At 44.2% G+C, this 15,969-nt stretch overlaps 1 pseudogene across 1 annotated transcript; it reads left to right on the forward strand.

Annotated features, from left to right (window-relative positions):
• The first annotated feature begins 2,053 nt into the window (after nt 1-2,053).
• On the forward strand, nt 2,054-3,157 carry LOC310789777 (V-type proton ATPase subunit C 1-A pseudogene; annotated as a pseudogene). Its single transcript has one exon. The product of its transcript is annotated as a V-type proton ATPase subunit C 1-A pseudogene (transcript).
• The last annotated feature ends 12,812 nt before the right edge of the window (nt 3,158-15,969 follow it).

The following is a 15,969-nucleotide window of genomic DNA, read 5'->3' on the forward strand; positions in this document are numbered from 1 at the left end:
CACTATCCGAGGAAATGAAATCTGGCACGGTTAAAGCGGACCAAACAGCTTATATGTGAAAGTGACCTAAAATGATATATACATACATGATGGAGGTTCCCCCCTGCCCATAGCTACACTGCAGAGTTTCTTACTGTCAACTCGCTGTGTTTCTCATGTAGGGGCCAAGAGCACTTATCAGTTCCAGAGCACAGAGAAGTGAATAATAATGGCTTACCATAACAATATACTGTCTTTAGGGTTTTAGAGGGGCATATCGTACTGTAACAGCTTTTGCTAATCACAGCAAGGCAACATGGTGGGTGTGCTTGCGGCTTGAATGTGCAGTAAGGTGTGTGTGTGTGTGTGTGTGTGTGTGTGTGTGTGTGTGTGTGTGTGTGTGTGTGTGTGTGGTGTGTGTGTGTGTGTGTGTGTGTGTGAGAGAGAGAGAGAGAGAGAGAGAGAGAGAGAGAGAGAGAGGGGTCTAAAGTGTTTTCCCACCTTTTGGGTGTCAATGAAGCCGAACCATGCATCCATGGTTACATTGATGATTGATTGGATTGAGGAGAGACTGTGAAGAGACAGAGAAAAAGAAGAGGATGAAGAGAGAGAGAGGGGAGAGTGATTGATAATGTGTGAGAGGGAGCAAGAGGGATGGAAGGAGAGAGAGACAGAGAGGTGATGATTCATTGACATTTTGTTGCAGGAAACGCTAAAAGGGGTGAGACACATGACAAAGGGTGGATTGAAAAGAGAGAGTGAGAGAGAGGAGTGATCGATTGATTAATATTACTTTGGAAGGCAAGAGAGACAGTAGGAAGAGGGGGTGAGATGGAAAGAAGGAGATATATGGATGTGGGTGCATATCCAGGGACATTGGAGAGGCATGGTATTATTCAACCTTTGATTGATTGTGTTTGTGGTTTCATAGTGGGTTTGAGGCAAATTATTCTACATACATTCAAAATTCTATCAAAACAATTGCATAATACTGTATGAAATGAATGATTTAAAGCCATTGGAAAATCATTTTGTTTCAGCCACTCAAGTTCAATGAGACGACAAATCAGTAACAACACATTATTTGACATAAGTGTAACCTTGGAGGATCCAAACAGTCTTAGTCCAGCTCCTCTTCACATGAATTATAAATTACAAGCAGCAAGTGAACACAACACAAGGCGGCATGATTCTGCATTATATCTTGGACGTCGGAAATTCCCACTCCCTACTTGGAAACATATAAAACGGTGCGCCAACTTGGGTATGATTTCTCAACCCCTAGTTGCACCCAGTTCGTCATTTGATGTCATTTCAACATGGCCACCTACATCGTATGATGAGGTATACATTTAAAACACATTTTTGGCCAAAAAAAAAATTCCAACTATTTTCCCCGCAAAGGGGCCGATACCCTAGTATAGTACATACAATTACCAAACTGGCTTCTTTCTGTCTGTCTGCGATTTTGGTGGTCTGCGATTTTGGTCACGTTTTTGTCTGCGTTTTTTGTCGTCACTCGAGCAGTGTTCTGTCACTTACTGCTTCATTCTGATGAAGGTCGCCATGACCGAATGTAAATCTACAAATAAACTGGAAGTGAAGTCTATATGCAATGTGCAGATTCTACTTTTCTCTCACTACTGATCACTCACTGATGTCATCAATGATGCGAATTTGAGCAATTGTGCGCTGAGTAATGTCCCTCGAGCACTCCATGATGTGATCAGTGATGGTCACACGAGCAATTGTGATGTCATCAGTGAGTGATGTCATGAGTGATGTGAAATTGGCAAATTGTGCGCTGCACATGCCAATAGAGCAGGTGAGGCCACGCAACAGCCGAGCTGTGGGCGAGGGCAAGATTTCTAGTATTTTACATAGACCAATCACTCTGACATCATCATTGATGTCACAATGTCTATGACCTCATAAGGTCTATGATTGAACAGTCGAAAACCTCCTATTATATTATATTAGTGCATTATACCGTGTGGTCACAGAAGCCAATGAATGGGTCGTGACTCCCCTGTATCAGAGGCACGGTGGATGCATGACCTTCCCACCTGCATCCATGACAGAATTCTGGTTGATCTCCGCCCCAGGGGACGAAACATGCCATCAGACCTGGGACAAGATGGTGGTGGCCACCACACGCACCAACAACATCACCAACAAGTTCAACATCCCTGACCTCAAGGTTGGAACGCTCGATGTCTTAGTGGGTCTGTCAGATGAGCTGTCTAAACTCGACACGTTTGTGCAAACTGTGGTGAAGAAGGTTGCCCAGTACATGGCCGATGTTCTGGAAGACAGCCGAGACAAAGTCCAGGAGAACCTGCTGGCCAATGGAGTTGACCTGGTCACCTATGTGACCAGATTCCAGTGGGACATGGCTAAATATCCCATCAAGTAGTCATTGAAAAACATCTCAGAGATCGTCTCCAAGCAAGTGACTCAAATCGACAATGACTTGAAGGCCAGAGCTTCAGTCTACAACAACCTGAAGGGGAACCTACAGAAACTGGAGAGGAAGAATGTGGGGAGCCTGCTGACCAGGAGTCTGTTTGACATAGTGAAGAAAGAGGATTTTGTGCTGGAATCGGAATACCTGATTACCATGCTGGTTGTCGTCCCAAAGACAAACTATGGTTGTCCCACGCTCCACAAACCTGCTGAAGACGACAGCGGCTTGTTCAGTGTCACTCTCTTCAGGAAGGCCATTGATGACTTCAAACACAAGGCCAGGGGAAACAAATTCACTGTTCGCGATTTCCAGTATCATGAGGAAGAGATGAAGGCAGGCAAAGAGGAGATGAGGCGTTTGTCCACTGACAAGAAGAAACAGTTTGGTCCCTTGGTGCGATGGCTGAAAGTGAATTTCAGTGAGGCCTTCATCGCATGGATCCACATAAAAGCCCTGCATGTGTTTGTGGAGTCTGTGTTGAGATATGGCCTGCATTATCTCAACAACGTCCAGGCTATGCTGCTGCAGCCCAACAAGAAGACCATTAAGAAGTTGAGAGAGGTGCTGTACGACCTGTACAAACACCTGGATAGCAGCGCTGCAATCATTGACACCTCCATGGACATCCCAGGACTGAACCTGGGCGAACAGGAGTACTACCCTTATGTTTACTACAAGATCGACTGCAACCTGCTGGACTTCAAAGTCTAGATGCGTTGCCCTCATCATCGTTATCATCATCATCATCATCATCATGAAAACCTTGCTTTTGGTCGTAGAGGGAAAAGCACTTGCCTACCACCACCGAGACCCGGTTCAATTCCCTGTAGCGGTACTTCTGGCTTGGTCAGACGTTCCTACAGATGCACTCGCTGATGACATCATCACTGCGATTAGTGATATAAAGTCATATCACTGTATGATGTCATTAAAAAGAAAAAAAAATTTAGTCCAGTGTTTTTCAAAATAAATTATTTTTTAAACTTTTATTACCTGGATGTCTGAAAAATGAACTTATACAGACATATATGTATGATGTCATGGTGACAATGACAAATTCCGGTGGCAGTGCCACCGAAGGCAGGATTCGAAGTGCCGAGGGCTGAGAGGTCCGGGAACACGCCAGTCGAAGAGGAGAGTGAGGCGGCCGGAGGGAGGAACATTGAGGAGGGGGCGGACCCCCATGTCTAGAATTTGTGTAATATTGGGGGCATCCAGTCTGCCGGAAAGCCATTAGAAGAAGAAGAATAACTGAGCTGGAGGTCAAGGGAGCAATTAGCACTGACATACAGAAATAGCAAATTAATTTAATAATTATACATACTTATGCTACTGTTGGCTCAGACTACCGGGCTTGGGGGGGAGGGGGGTTCTTCCGGTTAAAGGGAAGTCTTTTCTACTGAGCCATATCTGTTCCTATTCATGATGTTACTGACTTGGCTTCTTCATGAGACTTTGTGTCTCCCATTTCTGTGGAGTCTTTGTGTCTCCCATTGCTGCAGGAGCTTTGGACGCAGACACTGTGTGTGTGTGTGTGTGTGTGTGTGTGTGTGTGTGTGTGTGTGTGTGTGTGTGTGTGTGTGTGTGTGTGTGTGAGAGAGAGGGGGGGGGGGTCAATATATGGGAATGAAGCTAAAGATCTCAGCAGACCGATCACCCTGACTGAATTACATAAGGCTTTAACTGGAATGAAAAAGGGAAAATCCCCTGGCTGGGACGGGATCCCCCCTGAGTTTTATGTTACTTTTTGGAATGAACTTGGGCAACTTTTTTTGGAGATGATTCTTGCTTCTATTGAAAATGGCTCTTTTATCAGGGATGCCAACTCTGCCATAATAGCTGTGTTACCTAAACCTAATAAGGACCCCACATTGTGTAGTAATTATAGACCTCTGTCCATTTTGAATACAGAAATTAAAATATATGCAAGAGTATTAGCCACCCGGGTAGAATCACATATGACAAATTTAGTTCATCATGATCAGACAGGTTTCATAAAAACCAGACTGGCATCAGACAACATGCGTCGTCTGTTGCATGTTATCCATGCTGCCAGAGATATTGACTCACCCTGTGCTGTTTTATCTTTAGATGCCGAGAAAGCATTTGATCGGTTAGAATGGGACTATTTATGGATGGTTCTTGAGAGGTTTGGTTTTGATTCAGATTTTATAAAACTCACTCAGGTACTTTATGGTAACCCCTCTGCTATGATTGTCACAGGCAACAACATCTCCACTCAATTTCCCATCTTACGTTCTTGCCGTCAAGGCTGTCCTTTTTCTCCATTTTTATTCGCTCTTTCGCTAGAACCCCTAGCTCAGACAATTAGGCAACACCCTCTCATCTCACCTATTAAATTTAATGATACTAGTCATCACATTGCTTTGTATGCAGACGATATATTGTTGTTTATAGATAATGCAGCCCATTCTGTCCCACACATTCTAGAGACCTTTAGAAATTTTAGTACTTTATCTGGTTATAAAATTAATTGGTTAAAATCCTCGTTATTACCCTTAAATTCAACATTTGACCCGGCATCACTTCCCTCTCACATCCCTGTAGTGAAGAGCTTTAAATACTTAGGGATTGAAGTCTATCCATCCTTAGCCAACATCACTACCAATAATTTTAATGGCATTTTTAAACGTATAGAGGCGGACCTAGACAGGTGGTCACACCTCCCTCACTCACTGCGGACCCGTGTCTCCATTATTAAGATGGACATCTTGCCTCGGGTGAATTTCTTTTCATCTATGTTACCTTTACCTCCTCCCACTAATTATTGGGACAAAATACACTCACTTGTCTCCAAATTCATATGGGGGGGAGGGCGTCCCCGTCTCAAGATGTCTACCCTGCAACGGCACAGATCTGAGGGTGGTCTTTCCATCCCAAATTTTAAACACTATTTCTGGTCATTTGTACTTCGTCCCCTCTCAACATGGTTTAATTTGAACTCATCAGCCTCTTGGAGACCTGTGGAGGAGAGGCTTGCCTTCCCCCACAGGCTACAAGATCTGGTTCATGCTGCTATTCCACTTAAACGAGCTAAGTTACATTTAGGGCCAATAATATCTTACCTTCTCACTGTGTGGCGAGCAGCAGAGAAAATATCTAAAACGGCTCAAAAATGGCATTTGAATAGCCCAATCTTTAATAACCACTTATTACTTACTGGGAATGCACCCTTTTCTTTTTCTGCTTGGAGTGATAGAGGCATACATGTCTTTAAAGACATTTTTGGTGAAAATGGTCTCCGTGCTTTTGATGATTTACGTAATGCATATAACCTGCCTGGTTTCTCTTTTTTTCTGTATCTTCAGTTAAGGTCTTCTATGAAGGCATATGGTGTTCCTTGGAACACACAACTCACTCCTCATGTTTTACATAACATCTTAGATAATGAAGGTCAAACCAAGAGCTTAGTATCTGCATTGTATTCTTTGTTTTCTTTGTCTTCTTATAAACCTTTGCAAGTTCAACAAGTATGGTCTAGGGACCTGAATCTTCCTATTGATGTTGAACCTATTCTATGGAACAAAGTATGGATGTCAGTGGTGGAATCCTCTAAGAACCCTGACCATCAACAGATACACCTAAACTTTATTCATAGAACATATCTCACCCCAAGAAAACGCCACACAATGAAAATTATTTCTTCCCCACTGTGTGACCTCTGTCTCGATGGTCATATAGGAACCTTTATGCACATGTACTGGGAATGTATGGATGTAGCGTCTTTTTGGAGTCAGGTGGCCTCCACACTATCAGATTTGATGGGAACTTTAATTCCATGCTCACCAAAAGCTATGCTTTTAAATGACTTCCAACTTTCATATTCTGGAAAACGTGTGGTGTTAGCAGGTTTGACAGCAGCCAAAAAGATGCTGGCTCTTCGCTGGCAACCTCCTCACACACTTACACACACACAATGGTTGAACTCATATCTTGATATAATTGTTATTGAGCTATCTGTGGCCAGAATGCATGGTGCAACCGAGAGCACTATCATGCAATGGGCTGATGCATATAATAAGATAAAAGAGATGAGAGGGTGAGGCGTTTGTTTGCTTTTGCTTGTTAATATAATTTTTTAACAACCTATGATATGAAAATGTGCTATTTCTGTAACAGTCCGTATACATTTGTTGATTTGTGTTTTGTGACAGGCTAACAGATGAATATCTCAGGAGATCGGGGGGTGGGGGGGTCGCCACGGGGAGGATATGTGGGGAGAGCTAGTTTAAACTTGCATAATGTGCCTGAGTGTCTTCATGCACATACATGTATCTGTATATACTTGTATAATTGATGTCAATATCTTGCTCCCCTGAAAGAAAATAAAAAAATATTTGATCACAAAAAAATATATGGGAATGAAGCTGAATATGAGCAAAATGCAGCGATCGATGAAAGCGTCTGAGTACTGAGCTCTCAGCCGTTATTCCTCTGAAAATCAATATGCACAAGGCTTTTCTCAATGGGACAAGGGCACACACACTCACACACACACACACACACACACACACACACACACAGTGAAAAGATAGGGCCTTCCTTGCAACTCGATCGCTAGAATGTCGGCATTGTACGTTTCGGCAATCCACGGATACGTAACATTTTTAAACAAAATGTTGGCCTTTTACATTTCTAAAACGTGCTGCGTTTTCTGTAAACCTACGTTCTCATAAATTTGAAACAAAATGGCAGTTAATTTAGGGTGTCCCGGTAGTGCAGCAGTATAATCCCATGCATACGAGGGACGCAGGTTCAATCCCCCGTGTTCTCTTCCACAATCAACAACAATCTCTGAATACTCCAGAGACAATCTGTACTTCAGCCCGTTAAAATTTGGCCAGAGGAAGTTGTCTTCCAAAGAAAGAAGAACACTTCAGACAGGAGGAAGTTCTATGGTATTCGACCAATCACAACACATGTTAACACGTTCACTGACAATGACGTGTTTTTAAAAATCGATTTTGTTTTTTTGACGGTGGGATGTGCATCTAACCCTTTTACATCTCTTATATAAGTATTGGACGTGTACAACGTGTACAACCCATTCCACCGACCCACTAAGTGGCGACAGTGCTTTCCTGACTAGAGGAAGGCAAGCAAAAAGCAGTGTGACGAAGCCATTCTCATGAAAATGGATTGGCGAAAACGCTTTCGTTTTCACGCTGATTGCTGGCAGTGCGAGATTGCAAATTTGCATAATATATTACGGGTGGAACACACTTTGAAACACGCAGCATAAATATAACCAGAATCGCAAAAGCTTCATCAAAGCTCTCAACCAAAACTCCAAGAAGCGAGCGAGTCCATCCAGACTTCCTCAATGAGCGGCCGCGCAGACAGGCAGCAGCAGCAGCAAAGCAGTGAGACTGGTGACAAGCTTGTGACACGGCCGCTGCAGCCAAGAAGAACGCCCACGGAGGGAGGAGTTGGAAGCAGAGGGGGGTTTCCTGCTGTTATGGAGGAAATTACTGTTCAAAACTATTGTTTAGATGACTGACGTCTTACTGATGCCAAAAATGAATGGTTAAAGTGACTGTTCTATCGAATTTCACAAAAAGCTATTTATCTCAGAAAAAAAATTCTGACGCTGAAACCATGCTGTATTCAAATGCTAATGCTTACATAACTACTAACTCTACAAACTAACTCTTTTAGACAGAGAAAGCACACATTCTATTAGTTATTTTGAGATATTGTGTGTTCACAAAATCTTAGCAGAAAAGAATCCTCGGGTCTTGAAAGATGAGCCAGAATCCTCAAAAAAAAACCTCTGGCAGAACCTACCTACAGTAAAAAAAAATGGCTGGCAGTGAATGTGTTAACAAAACCGATGCAGGTGATTGGAGAAATTAGCGGCCTTATACCATTTTGACCAATTTTCTCGTAGGCATTTAGCAAATTGCGCACGTCTGTTTTAAGAGACTATCTCCGGCTTGGTCAGGCATCCATACAGGCACAATTGGCGTGTCTGCGGGTGGAAAGCCGGGTTAAGGGTCCTTGTTGCTGCACTGGCGCCTCCTCAATTCAGTCGGGGCACCTCTTCTTACTTGGAATAGCGTGATCCTCCCAAGCGCTCCGTCGTGCTGGTGAAACTCCTCACTGTCAGGTGAAAAGAAGTGGCTGGCGTCTATCGGAGGAATGATCTTGAGTCACGTTGAGCTTGGACTTTATTTTGTAACTCATTCACTTTGGTTGCATAGAGTTAGTTGGTGCATTATGGGTCATTTCCAGTTATTTTCATTTTCAAAATCCACCTCTGTCTGCATATTCAGCGTCTGTCAGCTATCATTTTGTTTCGGGGGATTTTCCGCTATGAATATTGATAACACCCCTGGCCAGGACTGGGTGGACCCAAATAGGAGCGACATTTGGAGAAGAAATACTAAAATGATAAATGTTTGGATTCCACTCACCTGAAGACGATTGTTTCCGTGTGACATTTGGAGCTCAGACTGAACTCCTAATGGCCGATAAGGCACTGTCTCTCTTCCTCTCCACCAGAGAGAGAGAGGGCAGAGGCAGAAACTCCGAGCGAGACATTTAAAAAGAGATTACATTCTTATCATGGATCTTCCCAATGCTGCCAGACATTGGATGTGTCATAACTGCTTCAGTCAACGTGGGGAAGATGAACTTATCTGGAGAGATACGCTGCTACGCTGCATGTCTCTCCCTGCCCCACGTTGTCTTTGTGTTCGTACTTGCTTGACTCCACTTATCCCTGCCATAGCCTCGCCTATGCTCTCATTGCATATATATATATATATATATATATATATATATATATATATATACTAGGAATCTCACACGTTTCGCGCGCTCGATTCCTAGGCTCGCTTGCTTGGCCGCTTCATGGCCTCGCCCGTCCTGCAGCTCGCTGAGCTGCCCCCTCAGTGGGATTTATGACATTACTGATGATGTCACAGTGGGATCAGGGATTTATGACATCACTGAGGATGTCACAGTGGGATTTATGACATCACGCATGATGTCACAGTATGATTTATGGTATCACTGAAGATGTCACAGTGGGATTTATGACATCACTGATGATGTCACAGTGGGATTTATGACATCATGGATGATGTCACAGTGGGATTTATGACATCACAGTGGGACAATCACAGTGGGACAGGGACAATCACAGTGGGACAGAGAAACAAACAAACAGAGCCCCAGCTCCCATTCCCTGTCCCACTGATTGTCCCACTGTGATGTCATAAATAATGATAAAATAACTAATACAATATTCCAATAATATGCCTATATGGAAATAAACATGATAATATCCCTATAATATTCCTATATGGAAATAAACCGGATAATGTTCCTATAATGCTGAAAGCACCTCTTATCGCAGCACAAGCGGTCGTGCACCCTTATATATCCGCGCTGCTCCGGCACAGTGCAGGGGAACTCCTTGGATACATCGTTACACACGGAGGTCCCATTAAAATACAAATGCCAGAACATCAAATTCTGCTGCTAAAATTGAGGAACAGCAGATTATTCAGTGAGGCAATCAACTATTATTCCCTGAAAAACTATTATTCACCACAAACAGGCCGATATGTTGTTGTTTTTTTTTCTTCTCTCTCTCTCTCCCTATCTCTCTCTCTCTCCCCCTCTATCCCTCTCTCTCTCCCTCTCTCGCTATCTCTCCCTCTCTCTCCCTCTCTCTCCCTCTCTCCCCCTCTCTCTCCCTATCTCTCCCTCTCTCCCTCTCTCTCCCTCTCTCCCTATCTCTCCCTCTCTCTCCCTCTCTCTCTCCCTCTCTCCCTATCTCTCCCTATCTCTCCCTCTCTCTCTCCAAAACCTCACACATGCGCGCATGGACGCAATCAACTATTATTAAAATAAACGATGTCAACCGTATTCCTGGGATCTGGTCTGAGTCAGTGAGTCAGTGAGTCAGTGAGTCAGTGAGTAAGCCCTTGGGTAAGCTAACAGTCAACCTATGGTTGAAGACGAGTCAAAGTCCTTTCTGCTGGCCACGCTGAGTGAAAAGAAGTGGCAATTTAACAAAGTCCATAAGAACCTGAAATTCTGCTGCTACAATAAAGGTGTAAGGTATACTGTAGGTGTTTGTAAGGTGAAAGCAAGAGAGCTGGAAACAGAGGGAGGGTTTTGTGATGTGGCACAAACAGAGGGAGGGGTGATGTGGCAGTCCTATTCTTTGTCTCAATGTCAGTTTCCTCCCAGTCTCATGTGGCTTTAAGCTGTGATTGATCCTTGTCAGCTTGAAGCCGCCGACAGCCGAACTTCCCTGCGTTGCGTTGTCACCGCTGCGTCATCTCATTGTCACCTCGGAACAACTTGCAAACCAAGGCTCAAAGAGAGGCTTTTTGGCTGGGAGTTTTCCACATATTGCGTGACAGTTGGCTCATGTTGCGTCACTGACACAGTTACAGCAACTGGCTTGACTGTTATGATCCCAGAAATAATACATAATGGGACCTCTCTTTAGGACACAATCTGAAGCTCCGTGACAAAGTTTTTTCCCTTAATGCTAGCTATGGGCGATAGTAAGAAAAGTTTGCTAGGCTACATAACTACTGCCCGACAGTCCGGGCAGAGGAGTTGTTTTCAAAGTTGAATTTCCGTTCCTTTGAGATTCTACAAGCAGTGAAACTGTAAATTCAGTGATTTACCCAGTTCGGCTGTATTTGTTAGGTTTCATTTCGAGGAGTCCCCCCTCCCCTCCCTACATCGCCCACGGGAGCGCGCACAGGCAAGCTGCCTGGCTGCAGATCCAATGGCAGCGGTCTGCATCAAACTGTAAACACAACAGCAATATAAGTACAATATCAACCTTGCCACTTTCCAGCCACCTACTGAAATTAAATCAGAGATGATACTACACCCGCATGGTAATAGATAGTATTAATAGTCATAAATAATGATAAAATAACTAATAAAATATTCCAATAATATTTGTTAGGTTTTGTTTCGAGGAGTCTCCCCTCCCCTCCCTACATCGCCCACAGGAGCGAACCAAGGTATTACAACAATTTTTGCAAACATGTCTAGAGCAAAGCCAATAAGTTCTCTAATGGCAACTTATTACAAGCAAGTTATTAGAATGGGACTCACTAAAATGGCAGAACGCAGCAGTTAGTGTCCCTGACCTTTCAGAGAAATCTGAATAGTTTGAGAAATTTGGTTTGAGAAATAAATGCTTGCTTGTGTGCCTTGCTACAGTGAAACAGTAGTCTCCTCCATCTGCCATGATGACCATTGTTGTAACATCATTTTCTTTATCAAGTTAATCAACCAAGCAATATTTAAAGAATGTATTACGATGTTTACAATGAATACGGTTGTCTTTTTGAGTGTAATTCTCACTGGACTTTTATAGCCTGCTTGCTTGGCTTCTTCCTCATCTGTATAAGTGGTGGTAAATCGTTTCAGCAAAAAAAAAAAAAGCACATTATGTTACTGTATGTTTGATATGATGTTTAATGATATGTTTGATCAATCAAATTCTTAACTCATTCACCGCCAATGACGTCTTTGACGTGTTATCAGAAATAGCCCTCCCCGCCAATGACATGTTTGACGTGTTTTTGTTTTTATTACTGCAGGGCGTAGTTTAAACACTTCCCCAGCCTGTCACATGGTATCAGGTCCCTATCATCTAAGACAACACGTGAACAAACACATACCGCAGCTGTTGTTTTGAAATTGAGCAGGAGGAAAAGCAGAAAACTGGTAACGCTTCCTTGTGCAGACAGGAGAAACGCCATTGAAACGCGCCTCGGCGCGCTGCACGAGCTGGAGTCGCCTTCCTCTGTGCCAGCCGGGAGAAAGTAATCAAGAGATGTGTTTGATCATCGGAGGAATGAGGAAATGATCGATCAGTTTGCGAGGGCGGTGAGGACGTGTTGAATAGCCGAGGGGAAAACGGGAACGATCAGATAGCAGGGGATATGACAGGGAGACATGGACGAGGAAGGGTGCAAAATAAACACACAACAACAAGGCAGAAGCGGGAGTCAGAGCAGCCCGCTGTCCTTTCTCAAGAGCTATTCAGTTGGTTCATGTAATCGCTGGGCTGCGTGCCCTCCAGTGTTGCTCCTGGCCAATCCCAGCGCCACAGGGCGTGGTTATTGCTTATCATATGTGGGGTTAGAAATCTAAAAGGGAGATCGTGTGTGTGTGTGTGTGTGTGTGTGTGTGTGTGTGTGTGTGTGTCTGTCTGTCTGTCTGTCTGTCTGTCTGTCTGTCGGTGTGTCTGTCTGTCTGTCTGTCTGTCTGTCGGTGTGTCTGTCTGTCTGTCTGTCTGTCTGTCTGTCTGTCTGTCTGTCTGTCTGTCTGTCTGCACACTCACTCACACCGAGTAAACTGTATTGTTGAATGTAAAAAAAAAGCACTTCATGTGTATATATATATATATATATTTTTTTTTTGTCATTTGTGTCCTAACGAATAATATTTACATGTCTGATGTCAATACAGTTCAAAATAAAAGAATTGAGAGCGAGTTCTGCATGAGATTGTGTGCATAAATACATAAATGCCATTTTCTGCAATTTCTTTTCTCAGAGAGACATTTTGGGGGAAAACAGGGTGTATATAAATGGCTATAAGTAGAGTACAGAACATGCTAAAAGCTCACTTTTTTTTCCTGGTGAACCCAGAGACGTACATCTTCATTTTGAGGTATTGCAAATCACTCTGGTGCTAATAGATAATTTACTGTGGGTCTTGAAAGATGACCAACAATTATGAAAATCTTTGGCCTGTGCTAAATATTGGCAGTCCTAAACTGGCGGTGAATGAGTTAACAATCGATTCTTGATTAATCATTAATATCCCTAGTAGAGATGTGTGCTTTGATGCTGCATTATTAGCATTATTGCCAAATGGAAGAAAGAAATACATCATGGGGGCGTCGACTGGAGATGTTGACAATTGTGCTTTTGCCCCCAAAAGCATTATGTCCCCCGCCATTTTCAGGAGAAAACCCTGAATATATTTAAAATCCAGAGCTTACAGCAGCCAAATTAGGTTACTAATTAACATTATTTTCATATTAAATCATAATGAAGGGTTATACAATGAGGAGCTGCAAGAGGGTAAGCATGTGGGATTTGAAAAAGCACTCTGCAGCAGCACGTTGGAGCGTGAAGACATATTTAATTGGGCTGTTGTGACCCTAAAAATATTGGCTCTCATTATGTTAAAGAGGCCCCTTGGGAATAGAAGTCAACTAATTGAGTTGAGACACTAAAGTTATTCACACTCTTTCAGTTTGACCCAAAGAAACCTATCTTCAGCTTTGCTGGGTTGTGCTTTTTATTGATCAGTTACTTGCCTATTTGCAACAGCAAAGGTCGCGGGTAGAAAAGATTTCTTGAACCCAAGGCTATGTAAAAGTATGGACTAAGCATTTTTTAAATCAAGTTCCCCCCCAAATCCTTCTCCCATTTTCTCCCTAATTCCCTCTGCTGTCTCGGTCGTCGTAGAGTTGTAGACTACCACATGGTTCCTCCAATACATGCTGTGCAGTTGCCAGCCGCTTCTTTTCACCTGACAGCGAGGGGTTATACTGGGCCGGACGTAGTGCGTGGGAGGATCACACTATTCCCACCAGTTCCCCTCCCCCCTGAACAGGCGCCCCGACCGCCCAGAATAGACGCTAGTGCAGCGACCAGGACTCATACCCCACCGGTTTCCCACCCGCAGACACGGCCAATTGTGTCTGTAGGAATGTCTGACCAAGCCAGAAGTACCAGTGCCGGGAATTGAACCCACGTCTTCGCGGTGGTAGGTGAGTGCTTTTACCTCTACACTACCCAGACAACCCCGGATGAAACATTTTTTAACTCAAAAGGTCATTGCCATTAAAGGGATAAAAACATTTTATAGAGGGTTTTTGCACAAATCTGCTTTATGCAGGCCAGTTGGGCAAGCGAGGCCACATTATCGGGTGTGCTGTGCGAGCATGAGGCCGTGAAGCGGGAGAGCCCTCGTGAGGAAACCAACGAGGGACAATATTGTGACTGGAAACCTCGACAACATTGTACCGGAAGCACCCGTAATGGTGGTGACTGGGGCCGCTACTTCCACTCTGGCCCAGACAACGAGTTTAAAAAAGAGGGAACAGACGCACAGAGAACAGCGGTGCTGTCGTTGTGCTGCCTCCTGGGGTAGAGGCGGCGCAGCTGCCGAACTGCGTATAACGACAGATGGCAGAAATGGGCGAGGAGGAGGAAGAGTGGAAGGAGGAAGACGATGACGCATGGTAGGCTAGAAAGTAGTCTAGTAATAATATGTATGGAAGCAATAAGGGATAAAGAAGGAGTTAATTTTCTTTCTGATCCCACCCCATTTTCTCCCCAATTGTACTTGGCCAATTTCCCCTGCTGCCCCGGTCGCTGCCCCACCCCCTCTGCCGATCTGGGAAAAGCCGTAGACACACACATGCTTCCTCCGATACATGTGCAGTTGCCAGCCGCTTCTTTTCACCCGACAGCGGGGAGCTTCACCGGCAGGACGTAGCACGTGGGAAGATCACGCTATTCTCACAAGTTCCTTTCCGCCCTGAACAGGTGCCCCAACCGACCAGAGGAGGCGCTAGTGCAGCGACCAGGACACGTTCCCACCTGCAGACACAGCCAATCGTGCCTGTATGGACGCCCAACCAAGCCGGAGGTAACACGGAGGCACGAACCTGCGACCCTCGTGTTAGGAAGAAGTTAATTAAGCTGTAAGTACAAACTGAAATCTCCCATGACCAGGGTGCGAACTACGGGGGAGCTGGGGGGGCTTTGGCTCCCCTTAAAGAAGTAGTAGACCCCCTGAAAGGCTGACTTGTGAAATTTGGGGGGGTCTCTAAATTATTGACTAATATATATTACCCCATGTATTTTCTATTTCTTTTTCTGTACCTTCATAGTGAATAATGCGTAAAATTACGCTATTTTAATCGTATGATTCAGAGTGTGCTCAATCACTGTCAAATTCACTGTAAGCCCCTATACCGACATGCATGTTATTCTTATCATCACCACATCGAAGCATGGCGGCGCAGGTGCAAATCAAACGTCACTCACGCGGGCAGGTCAGATTTAACAGCAAGATGTCAAAAAGAAAACAAGGCAGTTTGACAAACTTTACATTCACGAAGAAATGGAAGCAGCCGTCAGTTGAACAGCAACAAGTCGCTTCTACTTCAAACGCAGATGTGGAAAAAGTGACGACGAGGTGAAGCTGGAATAGCCTACCTCCGAGTCCTCCCGCATATGGAAGACTGTTTGTGAGATGGAATGCGTCAGGAACTTCACAGTGAGTGGAACATGTGCGTTATGGAGTGGATACAAGTGTTGGGCAGAGATATCATGTTCTTGTGGATGCAGTGTGTATATGGAGAGCAGTGCGCCCGTTTCGCCTTGTGCTCCCTCACCCTCCGTCCCTCCCTCTCTGTGTGCGCAGCGCGCTTTTCTCTCTTGGAGAGAAAAGTGGAACAGACAAGAGCTGTATCCGTGTCTTTGAGC

Source organism: Poromitra crassiceps (assembly GCF_964638095.1).
Source record: "Poromitra crassiceps genome assembly, chromosome: 15".
Classification (NCBI taxonomy): Eukaryota; Metazoa; Chordata; class Actinopteri; order Beryciformes; family Melamphaidae; genus Poromitra; species Poromitra crassiceps.